Below are 19,926 nucleotides of genomic sequence, written 5' to 3' on the forward strand. Positions count from 1 at the left end.
CTCCCTGCAGGGACGCTAGGGGACAATGTGACCAAGGAGTCCTTGGGAGCACAGCTCTGGAGGGAGTCTGGGAGTCAAGGAGGAAGAAGAGGACAGCAACCGACCACCGGACCACTACAGATAGTCCTGGTTTTCCCTGTATCCCTGGGGCTGCACCAGGTGTCGGGGGACTATTAACGATGTGGGAATGGTAGTTGAATACTGCACAGGGATCCGTACAGACATTACCTCCTTCCGGTTTTCCTGCATGGCATTAGGAGGCAGAAATAAATCTAAGCAAACTTTTGATACCCATTGGTGACAGCTGGTTCATGAGGGCTTCTCCAGGGGCAGTGGTTTCCAACAATGTGTGTGTGTCGGGGGGCGGGGGGGGTTGTTTGTTTTTTGTGACAAAGAGATGTTAGCACTCTGCTACTCCATGTCTCTGAGGTTGAGATGCCGTGGATTTGTCTCAGCTGTTTGCAAGAGTCATTTCCAGAGCCTCAATTTACTGCATTATAAACCAACATACTGCTTCCCACAGCACCTCGTCAGGATCTACTGATATGGCTGCATCCGCAGTGCTGTGGGAATCAGCGCAAAGGATTGTGGGACACATCTGAGGAGTAACAGGTATGAATGTTGAACGCGTAATCATGGTTTGAAAAAGCTGGGAATCTCTGCTTAAAAGCCTTTCCCTAAGGAGGTGTGTTACGGTTCCAAGTTCAACATTTGGTATACTGCCACAGCAGGACAAGCTTAGCTGTTAATAATGCTTCACCCTTAACAAAAGCTTTTTCCAGTAATTTGTCGCCAAAAAAAAAAAAAGGCACATTTCACACAAACAATGCCGTTCCTGCCCATGCAAATTCTGCAAGATCTTTGTGATTATGTCGTCACCCATCTGTGTGAGTGTGTGTGTGTGTTTGGGGGGACCTTGCTTAGAAAAGTCAATATAGAGATTTGAACAGCAGCGACAAAATGATTTTAGGGTCTAAGAGTTCTTCTTTGAGTGGCTTCTGTGTGTATATCCACTTGTGGGATCAAGATGCCTGCACGGTCATCCCGGAATCTTTGGGGAGCAGTGTCCGTGGGACACCCTCATCCCTCCCCATTGTGTGGATTCTGAGGGTCTAAATGGGATTGTGGTCTTTTTTACCTCCCATCAGTTCCTTCTAACGGCCAAAGGTACAGTGAGCTCTGACTGCATGTATTGTCCTCAACACTTTCCTCTTCTGTTCTTCTATTTTTCTGTTCATTAGAGGCAAATTTTGCTGGTAGTCTTGCAAGTTCTGTGCAGTTAGATCTTGGGAGAAATACTGTTGTTCATTTTGGCAAAGTGGGTTTTTTTTGTTTTTTAGGTTTTTTTTTTTAAGAAGCTGTACATCTTGTCAGTGAAGATTGTTCTTTGTCTAACCTATATGATTCATCTCTTAGGTGCAGAGATGCTACCTACAATATATGTGGAAGAGAACAAACAGCACATGCTGCCCAGAATATTACAGGTCTGTTTTTATTTATTTACTTTACATAAATGCAAATGGTGCTATCCCAATGCCATAGATTCAAGTGGTGTGTTACAAAACAAACTGAACTTTCTTCCTTCTCCATTCCCTCTTCACTGTCTTTCGTGTCTTTTCTTCTCCCCTCTCCTTTGCTCCTATTTACTTTCCCTCACCCAATCCCATAATAGTAATTACAAAAGAAAAGAAAGTAACATACCAGCACCCTGAAGACTTTGCCTGTATGTTGTATGACATAGCCTACTCCACCTTTGGACTGTCTTTTGTCTAATTACAGTGTAAGTACTCAAAGCAGTGACTTTTATGTGTTTTGCACAGCATCAAGCGCAAAGGGGCTCCATTCCTGATTGGGGCCTCTGGTTTCTATAAAGGTATAAATAATAAAAATGGATTCCTGCCCAAAACTGCATACAATATATACAAAAAAGAGTAAATAACAGATGGAGGAGACGTGATGGGTGAAAGCGAAGACAATGAGCATGGTGACTAGAAAGATCTGAAACACATTGTGTTTCAATGTAGGTTTCTTTTTCACATCTGATTATAAACTATAGGTTGCCTGAAAGAAGAAAGTTTTGAGAAGGTGGCGGTGTGGTGGCGTGGGTCAGCGTAAAAGGGCACAGAGACAGGTGTGGGGAAAGGACACACAGGTTAATACAGACGTCAGTTTGTCTGTTTGCTTTCTTGTTAGTGTTCTGCATTGTTATACTGGAAATCAGGGTTTGATTCTCATTTTGAAGATATTTCTTTGCAGAGCTGCTGTCAAAAAAGAAAGGAGCTTCCTCTTCTCACTCTGACAGGGGCCCTGGTGGTGCCCTAATGTCCCAGACACGGGGAATGTTTAATCCAGCATAACGCCCTGTAAAGTTGATATATGTAGCGAGCATCTACAACACAATTGATTTGTTTTCCTCTCTACTCCATTGTCGCTACTCCCTTTCAGGGTTCTGTTTCTTTCCCTCTGATTCCACAGTTATTTTGGCCGTTCACAGCCAGGCATATATTTTAGGCAACTAATTCATATTTCAAACACTAGAGAATTCAACGTAGAAGATAATTTGCAGGTGATAAAACCCGCTAAAAGCTGTTAATTTCTCGCCCCTCCACATGGATAAACTGGCGTGTAAGTGGTTGTTCTGATCTCCTGCCCAACTCTGCAGCAAGCAGTAACACCTTTTGTTATTTGAACAATAGCCAGAAACACTCCAAAGGCATTTCATCTCCTGGCTAGTTCTGTCCTGATTCCCTGCTATCCATTTAATTGAAATAGCAAACTACGGTGTCAGTTACATTCTCCATGTGGCCCTTGGCTCTTTCCCAACAAGAGGAAGCTTGTTGCATCTCTGAGGCGCCTAGGGCAGGTTCAATTGTTTTACAGCAAATTCAGACTGAGGCAAGATGATCGGAATAACCTGCTGTGTGATCAACAGGTCGGGCTCCTACCTACAATTGACACGCTCAACAGCATTTATGAGACGCTCTCTAGACGCTAAGAAAAGATCGAATTGTCTTGGATTGCCTCGTTAGCAATAATATTTAGCCTACCTATAGTGCTTTGCAGTTTTCCAAGTTTTGTTACACCTGATAAATATTTTAAGTTTCACAGCATGGTCTTGTAGATAGAGCACTGGACAGGGAGCCAGGCTTCTATTCTTGTCTGCTGCTGGTTTGCTGAAGGACTTTGTGCAAGTCTTTTCACATCTGTGTGTTTCCCCAACTATAAAATAGGGATATTGATACTGATCTTCTTTTGTAAAGCACTTGAATAGATTATAGATAAGTCCTAAGTGTTATTTTTTTCTTGTCTTGCCAGAGACCTATACAATCTATTGCACTCTCTCTATATAATGCAAGTGCTCAATTAGCATTTGGATGGGTGCAGTAAACCTTCTTGCTCTAAATCCTGGGAATAGTGCCTCTGTGTTTCTGCTTATGATTTTGGGACAATTGAAGTAGAAGCAGCTCTCCAAAAAGGTCTACATAAAAGCAAATGCATGATGGGGCATGACATTATGCAGTGTTTGATCTAGGGAGACCTCTGCCTGCGTTGGGTTTATCTAATGAAGATGGCCTCAGATCATCAGCCTCTTAGCACCATCTTGGAACAGTGGACATATAAGGCTGCCTTAAACTCACACCTGAGAATTTCCCTGATGTAGGGGAGCCTCTCTTTGCCTTTCCTATGTAGAAAGAGTTTGCTAGGGGATATACAGGGTTGCATCGGTTTAACCACCATGTGCAACACCTGGTTGGCTTTGAGGCTGCTATAACCTTCAAGTTTTAATTGCAGAATCTTAATGTATTAATTCAAGGCTCCTTGTGACCTTGGCTGCAGTGCTCTCAGACCATGCTTTTTGAAACGGTGAATTTAGAAGAAGAAATGTAGGCCTTTCATAGTGACTTCCCCTAATTTAGAACATTTTTATTTTCAGCTGACCTCATAACCTAGACTGTCCTTACATTTTCTATAAGATTTCAGATTTTTTCTCTAGTTTTTTACTGCAAACTTTCCCCAAAACAGGCTTTGTCATAATGCAAATTAAGAGGGTTTTGTAAAACCCAATCAATCCTCCTAATCATGAGGAGTTGATTAGTTTCCCAAACTCCTTATAGCTTGCATAAATTGTTGAAATTGTTTCCAAGAGTTCAAAAGACAAAGAAAAGCACTGAGGAAAAAATTATAGTCTAAAAGGAAGAGTGTTGTCTACTAGCTAAAGCAAGAGACAGAGTCAAGTTTCTTGCATTCTGTTCTTTGGTTTGACTATCACTTAATCTATCTATTCCTTGATTCATCCATCTGAAAAATGTTTTGAGATCTCTGGATAAAACACTGAATACTAAACTGCTGATAGTTAATAGCTATTAATTATGTGTATAGTTAACTACATATTGTGTGTGTCTCAGTGTGTACACACTCACAAAATATAGCATTGCTAATCATATTCCAGACTGGATCTGTTCATAAAGCTGGTCCTTTAACAGACAGACTAGTAGTCAAAATTCAGTTACCCTAGTAATTTAATCAAATACTTTTATTGACAGATTGGTAAAACACAATAGGTATTTACTTCAGATTCTGTAAGTTATCATTTTCCTGATATTTTGTTGAGGATCTGCACCACACTGCTCTTCTGGAATTGAATTTGATGGTATATGATGCCTTTCATGTTTAAGGTATCCCAGAGCAATGAGACACATACTGATGCTGTAACGGCTGTATTGCCAAAAACATGACCTATTGTGCATTTAGTGAAAACTCACTCACAGCCTTGGGTTTTAGGATCAAACTGCTTCATTGAGAGAGGAAGTGTTGGACAGGACACAAGACTTGCTCTCCTTTCAAAATGTACCATGAAAACTTTAAAATCTACCAGAAACTGCAAGGGACCCAGATATAATAACTAAGCAAAAGAATGAATTACCTGACTTTCAGAAATCCCAAATACTCACAAATGCTACTGAAGTCATTGGGAGCTGCAGGTGTTCGGCATTTTTAAAAACCATGCCATGAAATGTCTTCAAAAGCAATGCCCCTAGTATTAAGTCATCTAGTTCAGGCCTTTGGTGCAAGAATGTTCTACTTTATCTAGTCCAGGCTAGTTTTAAATGGCCCAAACAATGTGTCAGTAGTAATTGCAGTAATTGGTTCTTTGTTTCTTTGACTTCCATCTAAGCACTGACAAAACCCAGATTTCTTGGATTGTATAATCTGATAGGCTTGCCTCTCAAGGTCTTCTGGCTCTACTCTGTAACTCTTGTGTCTTAATAACAGTAACTTAAAATTTAGGATTTATAAAGTGGTTTACATCGTTCTTCAAACTTTTTATTCTGCAAAAAGAAGAATGTAATGCAAATACAAAGGCCACCTATAAATATCTTTAAAGAAGTATAAATGATGTAAGGGTCTACTGAATTCCAGAAGCTGATTAGTCAAGAAGCACTGACCTGAAGCTAATTATTCTATAGTTCAGGTTTTTAGCAGTTAAAACAATTGAACGTTTCAATAGATTACAATGGGAAGTGGCTGAGGCCCTTCTCTGGAGATAATCAAGAGCAGATCCAATTAATGAACTAGGGAGAAGCCTGGCAAAATGCAGAAAGTCAAACTGGGTGAATCATGTGGCCTTTCATGGCTGCTCACATTTATAACTTCATGAATTATTTTCATGTTTTGAAAACGAAGTCATAGCTGTGTTTTGCAAACGAGACTGATGAGCTAAATATGCTTCTGTCACTTACCCTTGAGCCGTAACTACGAATACAAACTATTTGTCTCAATCTTGTTTTGAGAATAGGTTGACAGCTCTCATTTTGTGTGAGGTGTGTGTGTGTGATGGACAGGAGAAAAAACCCACGTTAATAAGAAACCTAGGAGGATGAAAGACAGATACAGAAATGTTGCAAAATTAAAGCAATCCAAAAAAGATTAAAGCCCTTTTTTTCCTTTGCACTTAAACAATCCTTCTGTCTGTACTTCTGGAGATGCTTACTGTAGGTACAGTACATTCTCTTGAATTTCTAGTCAAGCAACCTGCAAGATCAGAGACCACAATGGGTTTGAGAAAATGAGTTGAATTATAGCCCTGTGTTAATGGATTTGTTTAAAATAAAATTAAGACTTCACTCTGACCTTGAACAAAAGTTTGAGTGGAGGAAGATAGAAGCAGGAACAAGCCAACCTGAAGTAGCTTTAAGGATATAAAAGTCAAACACTTTAGCATCCTATGTCTGCTGAATTAGAAGCCCAATGCTAATGGTCTCACCCATAAGATTTGTTTCTGGATAATTGTGCTTCATGGTTATTTCCTAGTTTGATGCTTTTCTAATTAAAATATTTCTCTTTTAGCAGTGATATAGTATTTTTTGTTTGTGTCTCTCTCTCAGCAAGGGTAAAAGCCTGACTCCACTCATGTTAATGAGTTTTCCCATTGACTTTAATGGGACCAGGATTTCGACCCAAGTCTTGTTTCATTAATTTACACAAGAATTCAGGAGGTTGACAGTGTGATTTTGATCTGATTGTTGTATGCAGCGTTTGGCAGCAAGCCATCAAAATAATACCCTCGTTCAAACTAATTTTTCATCAACTTGCTCTCAAATTAATGTTTTTGCCTTGAAACTGCCAGGCTGTTCTTGACAACTTCCCTCCTGGCAATTGCAAAAGGTTTGAGCTACAGATAGCCAAATATTTTGCTTTTCCCAAAAGAGTGCTCTGAGTTTTGTTGCATGACTTAGTTCCTTGAACTGCAGTCTGCTTCTTGGGCTAAAGCCACAGAACTTTCGCTCACTTACTACATGGCAACATTGAATATATTGCATGGCATGGGAATTTTCCCTAAAATATTTCATGAGGTTTTTCTTTTAAAACAAATGTTGTTTGGTTAAACATATTGGCTAGATAAGCATGGAGACATTAATCCACTTCCTTCAGAGCATAACTAAATAGCCTATTTATTAAAGTAGGCCCAGGACATTGGTACAATGCCCCACCAATGATGCACAGGTGCTGAAACTAGGGGTGCATCAGCACCCCCGGCTTGAAGTGGTTTCCATCATATATATATAATTTACTGTTTGGTTCAATGGCTCTCAACACCCCCACTATACAAATTGTTCCAGCACCATTGCCCTGATGTAAAGGGACTGTTTCCAGGGGGACATTCACTCTGCTTGGTCCCTTATACCTCTACTGTGGCTACCATGAAAGCTGCCAATTGAAGAGCCACTTGACAGCCAGGCTAAGACCTCTAAACTCACTTCACGTAGGCTACCAAAGAGCTATCAGATGATAACTTTCACGCACTATTGATCTGGATCCAAACCCACAGATTTAGAGGCAGAAGGCTTGGCAATCCTATTATCCATCCCACGAGCCATCTCGTCTCTGTGTTGGTTTTATGTGTGCATGATTCTTGGAAATATTTACAAAGCCAACCACTGAGGAATGTTCAATTCCCATAGTGTCTTACATAGACCATTTGGTGAGACGCCTCTGAAATAACATAGCTATAAGTGATTGGGAGGGGGGAGCTTAAGCTACAAATTCTCACAATCTGTACTGTCACATTTCTTCAGGCTCAAGATTAAAATCATTTACTAATCGCCAATGACTTCTGCCACTGACAATTTGCAGCATTCTCTCCATTTCAGCCAGAAGGGTCTGATCATTCATTGGAAAGATTCCTCTGTGGTGTCTGGATTTCCTTGAAGTTTTTCCCCAATCCCTATTTGAAACAGAAAATAGGTTTTGATACCAGTATTTCTTAACCTTTTCAGGCTGATGATCCTTTATATGAAGTAAAAACTTTTCACAAGCCCTTTATATTTGCAATAAAAGTAAAAAGTGTATCAATGATAACGAGTTGATATAACTGGGTTTTTTTTGAGGGGCTGACAGAAAGGACTTTGAAAAGAAAGGGTATACATGGGGTGGGGGAGCAAATTTTTCTTTACTTTAGATTGTAAGAAAATTTTCAATGCCTCGCAACCCCACTGATTACCTTTTGTAACACACAAACACACATACACACACACACACACTGGTTGAGAAATACCGTTTGATATAAGTAGTTCATCTGGACGTGGCAATATTCTGTTATTAATTACATATTCATGGGTCTGAATGTCGGTTCATGTTAGGATTGTTGTTCCCATGCAATATCAGGCTTTCTTTGGATCCAGTTTGTAGTGTAAATATCCTCCACTTGGCTTCCTTCACTGTCATACATGCTACACAGAGTTCTTTCAACCCATCTGACTGTTGCTTTTGTGCAATCTTAAAGGCGTGAAAGATACCAGACTTAATTAATTTTTTTAGGAAGCCAATTTTACAAACTCAGTAGAGAGGTTAAATGGCTTGCCCTGCAAGACAGTAGCAGAGGTGGGAACAGAACACAGGAATCTGGACACCTGTTTCTTGCTCTGCCTGCTAGACACCCATGAACAGGCTGGCACCTCCCTTGTTAAGGCTGAGATTTTCACTGAAGTCAGGACTAAAATTATGGTTTTACGCAGTGAATTAAGATTCCAAATTTCACTCCGTTGTTCTTCAGAACTCAATTAACTTACTAGGTTTTTAAAACTGTGTATTGGCTACATTCCAGTCCCTTTATGTTGTTCCAGCAGCCTATGGGGGTGGGGAAAGCAGCTGGATTTCTCACAATGGAGGGGGAAATTCTCAGGGTGGCAGAGGGTTGGAATAATGGCCATACAATGCCCCCGCCTTTGCAATTTCTGGCATATGATGTTGTCAAGGTTCCTCCCCCACTCTGAACTCTAGGGTACAGATGTGGGGACCTGCATGAAAAAACCCCTAAGCTTATCTTTACCAGCTTAGGTCAAAACTTCCCCAAGGTACAAAATATTACACCCGTTATCCTTGGAATGGCCGCTACCACCACCAAACTAATACTGGTTACTGGGGAAGAGCTGTTTGGACGCGTCTTTCCCCCCAAAATACTTCCCAAAACCTTGCACCCCACTTCCTGGACAAGGTTTGGTAAAAAGCCTCACCAATTTGCCTAGGTGACTACAGACCCAGACCCTTGGATCTTAAGAACAATGAACAATCCTCCCAACACTTGCACCCCCCCTTTCCTGGGAAATGTTGGATAAAAAGCCTCACCAATTTGCATAGGTGACCACAGACCCAAACCCTTGGATCTGAGAACAATGAAAAAGCATTCAGTTTTTACAAGAAGACTTTTAATAAAAATTAGAAGTAAATAGAAATAAAGAAATCCCCCCTGTAAAATCAGGATGGTAGATATCTTACAGGGTAATTAGATTCAAAAACATAGAGAACCCCTCTAGGCAAAACCTTAAGTTACAAAAAAGATGCACAGACAGAAATAGTTATTCTATTCAGCACAATGCTTTTCTCAGCCATTTAAAGGAATCATAATCTAACACATACCTAGCTAGATTACTTACTAAAAGTTCTAAGACTCCATTCCTGTTCTGTCTCTGGCAAGAGCAGCATACAGACAGACACAGACCCTTTGTTCCTCTCCCTCCTCCCAGCTTTTGAAAGTATCTTGTCTCCTCATTGGTCATTTTGGTCAGGTGCCAGCGAGGTTACCTTTAGCTTCTTAACCCTTTACAGGTGAGAGGAGCTTTCCCCTGGCCAGGAGGGATTTCAAAGGGGTTTACCCTTCCCTTTATATTTATGACAGATGTGCTAAGGGTGTATTGGAGGAGGGAGAGATTGTTGGTAGAGCGCACTATCCACCATGTACATTGGACCAGTAGAGTGTCATTCAAAGCTTATGTAAGTTAGAGTAACCCCAAGGGCTGCGTTGATTTACACTATGGACTGGGTTCCCTGGCTGAGTCCAGGTGCCTTAAAGATAGGAGGTGAAATTCAGAATCTGACCAACATTATTTTGTAATTCAGCTTGTCTAATTTTTTGGCTCAAATTATCTCAATGGAAAAACATTTCAAAATTTTCATATGTATCTTACATTTAAAGGAATTAGATAGTAATCGAGCAAAGTTATTAATCAGATGTAATTGGTTCAGGTCATTCTTAAGTAGTATCATTTGTAAAATCAGAGCTAATCGCCCTTCCCCCTCCACTTAATCTGCATGATGTGGTTCTGTTGGTTGAAAGGAGTTAGGGCTGGTCTACACTGGGAAGCCACATCCGCATAGCTGCATCTCACCGGGTGTGAAAAATCCACACCCCAGAGAGCAGGAGCTATGCCAGCCTAACCCCTGGTATAAACAGCGCACGGTCAATGGAAGAATTTTTCCATCGGCCTAGCGACTGCCTCTCGGGGAGGTGCATCGCCTATGCGGACAGGAGACCCCCTCCTGTCAGCACTGGTAGTGTCCACACTGACGGAGACACTGTAGAGGTTTAAGTGTAGACATACCTTAAGTGAACCGAGGTGACTGCATATGCGGAAAAATTTCTCAGTGGTAGGTTCCTTGATCATTTGAGTTTGAGACACCAGAGCTCATCTTCCTCCCAGGTGCAGAGCTGTCTCAGTGAGAGGGTCTCTGCAGCTGTTGCTGCTGCTGTACTTTCCATGTGACTGTTTTCAGCCCTTCCTACCGAGAAGGCATGTGGTGTCTGTAATCTGCAGCAGTCTGTCTGGGGAACATAACTGGCAGCAGGATTCTCCCGGTGTCATCATGCAGCGATGCAGAGTCTGCCCATGCAGACACCATCAGAATAGTGGCAGAATCCTCGCCGAGGAGACAGCTAACGAATATTTTACATTGTATGTAGAAAAGCCACTCAGTTATGTTGTGACCGATAAATATGGAGAGCGAGGGGAAGCTGTGTGGTCACAGGAGCTCGGTGCTGAAGACTTGGTGCCCGTCCTGTGCTCTGCAGGGGCAGGAAGGTGGCACTTGCAGGTGATCGACTGTGGAGAGTCCTAGTGGTGGAGGGTCCATGGGGCTGATTGAAGGGGCAGGGCCAAAAAGAATCCTCCGGAGGGGGAGGGAGGTTCAGGGAGTTTGGAGCCATAGTGGATGGGATGCAGGGAAAGACCGGGGGGTCTTTGGGACATAGGGATTAGGACACAGGAATAGTCCCCAGGATTGGGGGTGGCTGGGGAGGAGGCATTGTGGGCTAGAGGAAGAGGCAAGGTGGATGGTGGTGATGAGATATGGAATGAGGCTAGCTGGAGAATGGGAAGCAACAAGGTGGGTGGGAGTGAGACAGCAGCATGGGTCACAGGGATGCCACCACCACCCGAGCTGTGACTCTGAATCTATCTTCATCCTCTTTTCCCCCCCATTTACTCCACATGTGGGATGTGGACGCTTATTCACACCTGGGAAACTAAGATAAAAGGGTTAATTTCTTCACCTACTTCTGAAACACAGAGCAATTTGTCCCCAGGGCATCTCTGCCTTTGACTGGTGGCTCCGGAGAGCTGAGAAACAGGGCATGGCCCCAGGGTGCCTCTCCCTCTTGGCCTGAGGGCTCAAGGAATTGAAGATTAAGGTGGGGAAAGGGACCAGCCTCTGATGGGATTTTCTTTTTTAGGAAACCCCTGGAAGGAGAGTGGCCCGAAACACTAGGATTGTGGCAGCATGGGAAAGGGGGAGCTTGCTGAGTTTCAGGAGCTCCATGGGGCTTTATTATGATTGGGAGGCTGTAGCTGGAGAGTTGATGCCTGCTCAGCCACAGAGCACAGGCCCCTTTCCCTTTCTCTCTCCTCTGGGTCTGGCTGTGCTGAGACTGCTCTGAAATCCAAGCTGCTGGGAGGGGCTGGGTTAGCTGTTAACACGACTGCTGTGTATAATCATTCCCAGAACTCTCATCTGCAAGCTCCAGTGAAGAAGGATGGGCAATGTTGCCTGGGTCACTGGGGTGGACAGATAAATGAAGGAGAAAGGACCTCAAACTCTACCATGAAGTAACATCTAAACAGTACATTTTATTCTCTGTGACAACCACCTTATAAAAAAATCCCTCACCCACCTGTTGTGGGAGCCATTCTGGTGCGACACTGTTAAGGTGTACGAATGAGCAGGTTCCGTTCAATGGGATGTCTCAGTGAGGCACCTGGCATCACGTCTGAAAATCTTGGCCTCACTCACTGAAATAACAAACCCCTTTAGAACTGGACCCAGCAAGAACCAGTGGATATTTGTTGTCAGGGAAAAGGACCAGACAAGACTGTCCATTCTCCACACTGTTATGTGATTGTCTTAGAAACCTTTGTCCAACTAATTCAAGATCTGATATACTCTGTATTATCAGTGAATGGAAAACAAAACATATCCTATTTTATCTGAGCAATCCTTAATGCATTCTCCACCTATTGCATTAGCAAAAATTTAAAATTCACAGAGTTATCAGGGTACAAAGTTAACATGTGAAAAGCAAAATGCTAAATGTAATGGGGATGATAATGCTAACGAAAGGGAAACATTGAGGATGTGACTTTCCATATTACAGGTCAACAACACCCCATAACAGGGTGTGAAAGGGCCATTCTGCTCTGGCAGAATTTTATACTCATTTTGCACAGATAAAATGACCCACAAGCTTCACTACAATAGAGGATCAGGCCCTGAAGAATATTATCTTGAAGTATATAATATACCCACTCTTGAAGAGGAGCAGGAGGGAAAGAATTTTAACTTAGTCCCTACTTTGATGGTCCATGTTGTTTCCCCTCCAGCTGAGACTGATTTTGCAAAGATTGTGCAAATGTTATATGATGGGGATGTGGCTGCAGGAACAGTGTGGACATTGAAGGGTAAGTAGTGGGAAAAGTGCACAAGAATGTGGCTGGATGGAGGATGGAGAGGGTCAGGCTGAACGGGAGAGGGGGAGTGCATGGTGGGCAACTGATTTAGGCAGAGAGGTAGCCCCTGGGCTAGGATGAGTAAGTCTGTTTTTCCTCCTCCACCAGATGCTTTTTGGGGGGAAAGAAGTGGTTGTTCAGAGCTGGAGAAACAACAAAATGAGGATTGATTTATTCTGCAATACAGGGCAGCTCGTGCCCTGAGCATCTTTCCCCTTGGTTGGGGGCTCAGAGAAGTTCCATGGTCTCCACTGTACTTAGCAAATAACTGGATTTGTTCAGACCTGGCAGTATGGCCAGACCACTGGTTCAGACCTGAAGAAATACAAGAAGATAAATCAATTTGTATTGACTGGCTTTTGAAATACAGGGCAGCTTGACCCCATGGTATCTCTCCCCCCGGCCACCGGCTCTAGAAGCTGAGACGTGGGGCAGCTGATCCCTACGATTATTCTCCCCTCAGCCAGAACCCATGGGAAGCTGAGACACAGAAGCTCAGCTGCACAAGCGTTCCTCTCAGCCAGCGGCTCCAGGGAATTCCTCCAGGGCAGGAATGAAGCACTGTGATGAACAGTCACTTAAAACAAAAAGAAAAGGAGGACTTGTGGCACCTTAGAGACTAACCAATTTATTTGAGCATAAGCTTTTGTGAGCTACAGGTCACTTCATCGGATGCATTCAGTGGAAAATACAGTGGGGAGAATGCATCCGATTAAGTGAGCTGTAGCTCATGAAAGCTTATGCTTATGCTCAGATAAATTTGTTAGTCTCTAAGGTGCCACAAGTACTCCTTTTCTTTTTGCGAATACAGACTAACACGGCTGCTACTCTGAAACTTAAAACAAAAGATCCCTCTTAGACTGAGAATGGCTTAAGCCATGGAATTTGGACAGAGAAATTGTGTAACCTGCTGTTGGAGAATGTTCTGGAGCAGCAGGGTCTCTGCGATCAAAGATGAGGTCCTGACTCTCAGAATGTAGAGTTCTCTGACATTGCAAGAGGTTCCAACACCCCATCACCATTCAGTTTGCAAACCTGAATGGATTAAACCTCAGAGTGCCCCTGCTAAGTGGATAAGGTTTGTGCGGTACAACAGGAAGGCCAACAAGGGGATGAATAGCATAATTCGGCTGCCAGTGCTCAGTAATTTGGTACAGCTCCTTTGAAATCAATGGAGCTGCAGAACAATTTGCACCTATAGAGAATATGGCTCAATGTGAATGTTGTCTGTTGGATCCATCACATGTAATCTCTGGTCCATGAAGAGAAGAATCTGGCAAAAATGTCACCTGTACCTCCTGTGTTGGGACAAGACTGGGCCAGAAGTGAGCAGTTAAGAAGGTACTGGCTTCCTCCTGAGGCTAGAAACCCCTTCCACTTCCAATGTTCCAACCTATTCATGGACCTTTGTCCATGCATATATCCATCCACCTGTTTATTCATCCATTTCATGCACAACTGATCAAAGTGGTATCTGAGCTCTTCTAATTCTTTCTGCTGTGCTGGAGAGTTACAACTCAGTACCTTCACCTTATAACCAAAGTCTCCAGGTTCTCTTTATACCTGGGGATCAATTCATCAGCCCCTTGAAGCCTATTTCAGGGTCAGAGAATCTTAAATATCACTGAATAAGAGATGGAATCAAGGCACAAAATTTTGATCTGGATCCAGATTTTCTAACCCTCCAAAATTCAGGGATGGTTCAGATCTGGAGGAGCCATTTATAAAATTTAAAGCTGGGTCTAGGGTGAGATTTAAAACACTCCAAAAGTTCTTGTGCTGTCTGGCTCTGGGTTATTGGTTCAGATTCTTCTTTAGAAACACCTGTCAAATGCAGTGAGTTTAGAGTTAGACCCACTCGCTGCATCTCTGCCTCCTTCCTCTGTTATTGACACAAACCCAAATTCTGCCCTTACAGCCTCTGAAACTCACTGTTCTAGTTACATTTATTTACCGTGTTGTTGCCAGAAACTCCTGGATCAGTCTGCTTACCCACTGAATGTCCTTACACCTCCCAACAACCTTTCTCCACAACTTTCTCCAATATTTTCCATTCTCCAAGATGAAGAGCTTCTTGCTTCCTCCACCACAACCAGCAAAACAGGCACCGCCCTCCTGGAGGGGGAATACTTATCTGTATAGTGGTGCCTTGCCCACACGATCTCACCTCCTGCAGTTATGATTTCACCTAGAGACATTTTCAGATGCAGCCCTCACTGAGATGGCTGGAAGGGGATGCCACAGTTACTGAAGGGATGCAGCTACCTAGACTCATCTGACTGCCCTGTTTGCAGGGGCCCCCTAGCTAGCTGATCAGTGCACACCTGAATGGACCAAACAATCCCACGAGGAGTCTCTTTAATGTGTGGCTGAATGGAGAAGAGAGACTGAGTAACATGTCCCCAAAGCAATAGTGAATTTGGGATCCCAGAGACATTTCACCTTCCCCAGTCTCTGGTGGCTCCCATAGTTCATGCCTCTGACCCTCCCCCTCACTATTAGGTGTATTATGGTAGCATTTGTGGCCCCAAATGAGATTGCCTCCCCCCCCATTGTAGTAGACACTGTACAAAAACACATGGTAAGAACAGTCCATGCCCTGGAGAGCTTACAATCTCAATAAAAGACAAAGGGCAGTCGGGGAAATAGAAGCAAAAAGAGGTGAAGTGATTTGTATAAGTTCACATGGCAGGTCAGGAATAGGTCCTAGGTCTTCTGACTCCCAATCCAGTTCCCAGACCACCGGATCCTGCTGCTTCCTTAAGCATGCTAATTCTTTTCACCTTATCGCTGCAGGATATAGGTGCCTTTTATATGTACCAGTTATGTCAAAATAATGTTATGACAAGGTGGGTCAGGTGATATCTTTTATTGGACCAGCTTCTGTTGGTGAGAGAGACAAACTTTCAAGCCACACCGAGCTCCTCCTTCTTAGAACTCTGTGTGGCTTGAAAGCTTGTCTCTCTCACCAGCAGAAGCTGGTCCAGTAAAAGATATCACCTGACCCACCTTGTCTCTCTACTATCCTGGGACCAACATGTCTGCAACTACAAAATAAAGTTGTGGCAGTGACTTACCTGGTCTGTGTGTTTGATCTTTTTTCAGCCACATTGCCGGGGTTAGTTTTAGAATGGGGCCAATGTATATTAATATGTTCTTAGCTTTGGGAGAATGTAGAAAGTGGAGATTAAAATGTATTTCTAGCATGGTGATTCATTTTATATCATATTGAATAAGGTAGGTGCCAAATTTTGAACAAGGCACAGATTTTTTTCAGGATTCGGTATCGTTGTTGCATGGACACTGTGTGGGAGGAATCATGGTATATTGTCCTTGGTTATAATAAACTTCTGTAGTCTCCATTCCCTGCAGCAATCTCAAAGCCCTTTACAAACCCCGAGCTGAAGCTAGTAACGGCCCACGAAGTGTTACTATTGTTTTAATCAAACAGTTTCACTCCTTGATTTGTATGGATAAACAGAAAACTTTTTGACATTTTTTTCTTATTATTAAATATTCATCTTCTATGGGCGAATCTACACTACAAACTTAAGTTACGTCAACATACAGTAACTGCAGTAATTAAATCACATTTGCATGTCCACACTACGCTCCTTGTGTCAGTGATGCACATCCTCACTAGGAGCGCTTGCACCTGATTTAATTGTCAGTGTGGGGCATTGTGGGACAACTTCTGAAAGGCAGCAACAGTCAATGTCTTCACTGATGCTGTGTCGACCTAACTATGTCAACCTAAGCGCTACGCCTCTTGCGGAGGCGGAGTTAAGTTGGGGTAATAGGCGAGTTACATTGATGGGACTGACATTTTAGTATAGACACAGTTAGGTCGATGTAACCTGCCTTGCGTCGACCTAACTCTGTAGTGCAGACAAGGCCTTTTGTCAACCACCTATTTTAATTTTTGGAGTTGGTTTCATATATTGTATAATCTAAGCAGGATTTCAGGGCCGTTGTGCTCTGTTTTATTGCTGGTTGAAGCTTCATTTCCTGGCATAGCTGTAGCAGAATAACTACCTTCTATAGCCACTCCAATATAAATTAGTTATTTGGGTATAACTCCCCTGTGTGGACACATTCTGGAATAAAAGTGATTTTATTCCAGGATATTTACGCCTCTTCCAAAGCAGAATAAAGTCACTTTTATTTTGGAATAGAGTGTCTGTACAGGGAGGTATTCCAGAAAAGCAATAGCAGGATAGTTATTCCACTATAGATACACTGGTCGAGTTCTTTGTGTAGACAAGCCTTTATTTACAGCATTTCCTACCGCCAGAGGTACCCAGGAGACAACAGGGTAGTTTATAGCTGAAGCATTTAATTTAGAAGGAAAGGAAAAGGTGATGGAATTTCTCATAACTGAAATTTGCTTTAAATAACAGCAACTCCTGGCTGCTGGCCATTGCTGATATATTGGGCCATTTGGTGTATTTGACAGTGGGGAGAAAAACTAACTTCAGTATAGTTTAATGCAATTCCTTTGAATTTCATCCAAGCCCTTTAATTAGTAAGGTGTAATAATAGCGTTAGGGCCTCTCCCAGACAGAACAGTGCAGGGATCTCATACTCCAGCGATCGTCTCTTTCTGCATGCTGTAGGGAAACCCGCCAGCTCTTAGCTTTTCAGCTGCCCATACTGCATAATGGTTGTAATATATTTGCACATGGGAAAAGAGAATCTGCAGCATTTGCTTATTGATTTATTATTAACGTTCTCTGCTCCAGCACGTCACACTTCTGTCCAACAGGCATATGCCTTTGTTATGTTGCTAGAGGCGCATTCTTGCATGTGTTAGAATAGACTCTTCAAAGGGCATTTGATCCAGAAGCGCACCCCAGAAGGCATCAAGGAAAGGCAAGTGTTCTGATACAGCTGTCCACACGTACAAACGTATACTGGAATTGCCAGAACCACATCAGTTACAAAGGATGGTTTCCAAGCTCTAGGACTCCTTGAGTTCTCTGTGGGTTGAATTGCAGTCATGTGTTTGCATCCTAGAGCCAGTCACGTTAGAGAGAGAGAGAGAGAGATGTTCTCAGTGATGGAAGAATGGTTGAGTCTGCTCTTTCCTTATAATACTCTTTCTTATGCAAATTATTATTTCTTATTAGGGAGGTGCCAGAGAAAAGGGGAAAACACAAAAACAGGGCAAAAAACATAGGGTAAATCTTTTGCTTTAGAATTATAGTGGGCATTTCCTCCTGGAAGGTAGTGTGGACTGGTGGAATGAGCACAGATTTAAGAGTTAGAAGATCCTTTGTTCTGATTCTGGTTCTGCCATTGACTTACTGTGTGGCCTTGAGCAAGTCACTTCCCCTCTTTCTACCTCAGCTTCCCCAACTGTAAAATGGGTAAATAATATTTACCCACCTATCTTCACAAGGGAGTTGTGAGGGAAAATTGGTTAATGCCTGTAAACTACTTTGTACATGAAACATGCTGTATGAAGCCCAGCGATTATTAAACCAAAAGAACTTGTCATGCTTTTCTAGATAAGCAAAATGTGGTTCCTGTCAAAAAGTTCTTTGCTGATGATTGTTTGTGAAATGAACTTTCGCTGCTATTGACTCACCGGGCAGAGAGTGGAAAGAGAACTGATGGATGCCAAGAACAGCACGGTTTATTCCTGTAGACCCATCATATGATTTTTTTAATCTAAACTTATGTTTACAGCTAGCAGTAGCTCGCTGCAGTAAGGAGTGCTATTGTATCAATATGAATGTGAAGCTCGCTATGCTGGCAGTCCATGGGGTCTAGTCAGACTTAACTGAGCGGATGGACCATTCTCAATTTGCACATGTGAGAGCATGCCGTAGATTTTTCAGATACTAACACTAATTAGTAATATCAATCTTTTGAATACATACAGAGAACCCACACTGTGCTTGCTATTCATTGCAGACTCATTTTAGAAGCAAGGTTTTTTTTCTCCATACTGGCATCTGACAAATGATAATCTGACCCTTTCACGAATGTTCTTGCTTTTTATTTTCCTCCTTTGTTAACCTAGCTGGTTCTCTCCTTTAACAGGCTTCTCGTGGAGTTAGTTGTAATAATGAAATCAGTGTTCACTGTTTTTCTATCAAGACAACAGCATTCAAAATCAAGAAACTGAAATAAGGCCGTATGTAGGCAAGAGTCCTCCTGCTTTGGAAAATGGCAAGCTTTCAAGGCTCTCAGCGATGGTACAAAGAAAACTCAATCTCATGCCATGCAGCATGAGCATCAGTCTCAGTGACATCTGTAATGCTTCAGATGACTTGTGGGGAAGATCTAGATATTGGTGTGGAAAAATAACAGGAACGACAGTCTCGTCCTCCTGCCCCCTTTAATGAAACGTTACAAACTCCCACAACTTTAATAAAAACACTTAGGTCTGTAGAGCTTTTACATGTTGAAAGGATTTTACAGGACAAAGTAATGAATATTCCAACTGGGAGCTAAGTAGTATCCTCATGCTAAAGAGAAGGAAAAGGACAAGTTGTCCACTTGCCTGAAGTCTCACAAGTTAGTGCCACAGCAAGGAATAGAAGAACCCGTAGGTCCTGTGCTTAATCAACTAGACACTCACTGTCTTTAAACCACACAGTAAATTCACAGAGACCCATGTGGAATATGATTTGTGCTATAGAATTTCTGACAGAAACAAACAGCTTATAATAACTGCTTTCTATTTCTGAACCAGGTTAAAGAGGTATGAGAAATGAAGTGGGATTCAGGCAATCAGTGATGGGAGTACTGCATCCTTTCACTATTGTTATCAGCACTGTCACCTTCTCATTCACTAGTTGTGAAAAATGGAGTCCACGGATGGACTCCATGCAGGGCAGCATTAAATGTACCCAGTACCAAAGCTAGAGTGAAAAATTGCTCCCTGTAGAGGCCTAATTCAGAGCCCAGTGAAGTCAGTAGAAAGACCTCCTTCTCTCCCCCCCGTCCTCCCCACTTGACTTCCATGGGCTTAAATCAGTGGCAGAACTTGAGCTGGCTTCAGCTGGATCAGGAGTCAGCCCCTAGTTTGGAGGGGGAATAATGGAAGGGTCTGTTAAGGAAGGAAATCTCCCCCTCTGCTGTAAGATATGCGAATGACTTATGAGTTCCAGCACAACTGAACTGTTCCCAACCTTCAAAA

General features: G+C 42.6%; 1 protein-coding gene across 1 annotated transcript in view; it reads left to right on the plus strand.

The window, feature by feature from the left end:
* Nucleotides 1-1,416: 1,416 nt before the first annotated feature.
* LOC125626500 (tetraspanin-15-like) overlaps nucleotides 1,417-19,926 on the plus strand; it is a 290,723-nt gene continuing 272,213 nt past the window's right edge. Inside the window, exon 1 of the mRNA XM_048829543.1 lies at nucleotides 1,417-1,484. The gene's annotated coding sequence lies outside the window, so the exon portion shown is untranslated. The remainder of the gene's footprint in view (nucleotides 1,485-19,926) is intronic.

The sequence above is a fragment of the Caretta caretta genome, chromosome 26 (genome assembly GCF_965140235.1).
Source record: "Caretta caretta isolate rCarCar2 chromosome 26, rCarCar1.hap1, whole genome shotgun sequence".
Classification (NCBI taxonomy): domain Eukaryota; kingdom Metazoa; phylum Chordata; order Testudines; family Cheloniidae; genus Caretta; species Caretta caretta.